The sequence below is a fragment of the Misgurnus anguillicaudatus genome, chromosome 20 (genome assembly GCF_027580225.2).
Source record: "Misgurnus anguillicaudatus chromosome 20, ASM2758022v2, whole genome shotgun sequence".
NCBI lineage: Eukaryota > Metazoa > Chordata > Actinopteri > Cypriniformes > Cobitidae > Misgurnus > Misgurnus anguillicaudatus.
In genome coordinates this window covers 25,038,243-25,041,451 of record NC_073356.2, presented here as the reverse complement: position 1 = coordinate 25,041,451, position 3,209 = coordinate 25,038,243, and the positions used below count along the sequence as shown (strand labels likewise).

Below are 3,209 nucleotides of genomic sequence, written 5' to 3'. Positions count from 1 at the left end.
TAGACCAGGGTCATTTTTCGCATTGTCCACCCAAACAAAACTACTTGATGCTGTCGATGTCTTTATTGTTTGTACCTAACAAGCAACAGCCATCATTTCACTGTCTAGGTTAACTATAGACCCAATATAATTTGGCTATGACTAACCCACTTCTAGCCCAAATAAACTTGAATTTCCCTACATGCCGGGTTTTTTCCATCATGTACGCCAAGTCAACAGTGAGATGTTTGGTTTCATTTATTTATTCGATTTCATTTATTTTTGGGCTATGGTTAGACGTCTATTACATTTTTCATACACAGACCTAATTTTGCCTTGTTTTTTAAAAGCAAAATTGCTTGCTGGGTATGTTTGTAGGTTTATAGTTGTTTTCGCAGATCCATTTTGAAAACGTTGGCATTTTTTCACAAATGCAAAGGAAAAACGTTTCCATTTTTTACTACGTCGTTGTTGTGTAAGCAGGCTAATTCACCTTAATATCCTCGCCAGTGTTGGGGAAAGTTACTTTTAAAAGTAATGCATTACAATATTAAGTTACTCCCCAAAAAGTAACTAATTGCGTTATTTTTCATGGAAACTAATACTTACGTTACTTTTAAGTTACTTTGCAATACTTTTTCTTACTTGGCTGAGGCTTGATCTCTTTCAGGCCTTGCAGGTGTTTTTTATGACTGTGAGAAGTTTGCATATTTCCATCACAAAATGTCAAGCTTTGGCCTGCTATCTCCGTTTCTGACTTAAACTGTTCCCCCTCACGTGCGCACACAGAGTACGTAATTATACGTAACAATGTTCAATTCATGTTTAATTCAGTACATTTTTTTTAAATCAAATTAATTAAACTGAAAAGTAACACTACTTTTTTGAAAAAGTAACTCAAATATTAAAGTGTAAATTTTTAAAGTTATGCGTTACTTTACTCGTTAATTCAAAGAAGTAATATTATTACGTAGTTCACGTTACTTGTTATGCTTTACCCCCAACACTGAACCTCACTGAGCTACACGTTCCTGGTCTCGCCTTTCCCAATTCTCCACTTCCCCCTTTCTGCACCTTCATCTCCGCACTGACACATCCAGCCATGGTCCACTTTATCCTCGCAACCGCTCTCTAGGTGCTGCGTGCTGCCTTAACAGAAGAGGTTGGTTGTGGTCAATGTGTGTGGAAGGAGATTGTAGTGATTAATTTAGTATGAGATGTCAATATATTAGGTGCATTAAGATTCTAATCATTCAAGTAATGTCACTAATGACTCGGTTAATGGAAGGCTTATAAAATTACTAAACCTAATATAATTCAAATCTGTAACTTCCATCACATCACATAAATATCTGCACTATCACAGAACATACGGATCGGACTGAGCCTTACATTCAGACACGTTGAACAATAATAAACACTCTATATAACATTTCACATTACCTGTTAGTCATCTAAATAATTTACATGTGAACAAATGAAACATGACAAGTTCATACAGTGTACTGCAAAAAAGTGAATGTGTCGGGGTGAGGGGTTGTCTTACAGGGTTCAAATGGATTCAACTGTACACCGAACCTGATATTGGTAAGGAACAAACAGATTTAGTTGTCACAGCAGGCTAACCTAACTGATTTACCTTTGTTTCCTGGTTTTAAGTTGCTACTTCGGGGCTCAGGTACTTATAGCTGCTACCAGCCTTCCACAGCATGTCCACTCCACTTAAAAAGAGCCATGAGAACAATAGATACAAAAAAGTCAGTAATAAAGGACAGTTCGAAGCAGAAAAGAAGAAAATTGGTGAACATTTTCAAGGCTCTGCGTTTATCACCTCATAATTGTAGTCGAAATCAGCATGCATTCAAGGCGACGACCCAGCATTTTCCCTCATCCTCTTTTCTTCATCTTTAGCTTCTTCTGCTCCAATTTAATCTCTCCAGTTCATTTTTGGCAGATGAAAATGGTAGCACCGTTATATCATGAATATTTAAGACCATGCGTATTTATGTGCGGGTCTTTGAAGAAGTGTTCTTTCATTGCTTTCATGCAGTTAACACCTTCACCTTTGACCTGCTAGCTGTTCATCTTCTGCCAAGCTTTTTAAACTCTTGTACCATGGCCCTTCTCTGCTCTTTTCAAGTTTGTTGTTTATGCTGCAGAAAGTCAACATTTGTTGTAGTCACAGTCGGGGTCTAAACTGAATTATTTGCAACCTGTCAATGGTTGTAAATATTTCTCACCAGCCATGAAACTGTGTTTTGCTTCCCGTTTTCTAATAAAATATATTTTTGTTCCTACCAGGTACTATTATTACTGTGCGAGACATGCCCCATTCACTTTAATAGATTTTCGAGTTCACCCACAACCAAGAAACATTTTTTTCTTTTAATGGTAATTTTGAACAACATTTCAAAGTGACTGAATACGTGTATAAAAATGCTGACATTATTAAAAATGTGATTTCAGACCCTTCATCTGTTACGGCACTTTGTGGTTGATTTTTGATGTATGTGATGATATAGGAATTGTTGCCACAGACTCCCTCTTCAGTTTACGTGTTACCCTTGGGATGATGTTGCACTAAACTGATGTTGATGTAGGGAGGAAAAAATTCCAATTTGTGAATGACGTACTGAACGATAGGGAGATTTCAGGCATGTCTCCTCATATTGGTCCTTAATGGAAGGTAAAAAAGTGAAAACGAGCAATTTCCACCTCATTACATTACAGCTCATTGCAGAGTCTGGACACGCTTGATACTGTACATCAACGTTAAAGGAAAAGTTCACCAAAAACTGAAAAAAACTTATCTATACAGTACAACAATAGTTCACATTGACCACTTGCAACTGTTAAGTTGCAAAAAGACAATGAAAAGCAAAGAAGCACCAAAAGTAAATATGTCTACATGTATATTGAACATTAATTAATTGTTTAGTCTGAGTTCAGTGTCGGGGAAAGTTACTTTTAAAAGTAATGCTTTATAATATTAAGTTACTCCCCAAAAAAAGTAACTAATTGTGTTACTTAGTTACTTTCATGGAAAGTAATGATTACGTTACTTTTAAGTGACTTTTGTGTTACTTTTGCGTTACATAAATATTACTCAAATATTAATATGTATATTTATAAAGTTATGCTTTAAAGTACTTGTTACTTCAGAAAAGTAAAATTATTACACAATGCTCATTACTTGTAATGCGTTAAAGTACTCGTTACTTCAGAAAAGT

General features: G+C 35.7%; 1 long non-coding RNA gene across 2 annotated transcripts; it reads right to left on the bottom strand.

Moving 5' to 3' along the window:
* Positions 1-983: 983 nt before the first annotated feature.
* On the bottom strand, positions 984-2,850 carry LOC129454885 (uncharacterized). Of its 2 annotated transcripts, none has more exons than XR_008648110.2 (3): positions 1,811-2,850; positions 1,619-1,700; positions 984-1,128 (listed from the first exon to the last, which is right to left on the bottom strand). It is a non-coding gene; the product is annotated as an uncharacterized lncRNA (long non-coding RNA). The 2 variants fall into 2 exon arrangements; XR_008648109.2 differs by having other exon boundaries at positions 984-1,124.
* Between the last annotated feature and the right edge of the window lie 359 nt (positions 2,851-3,209).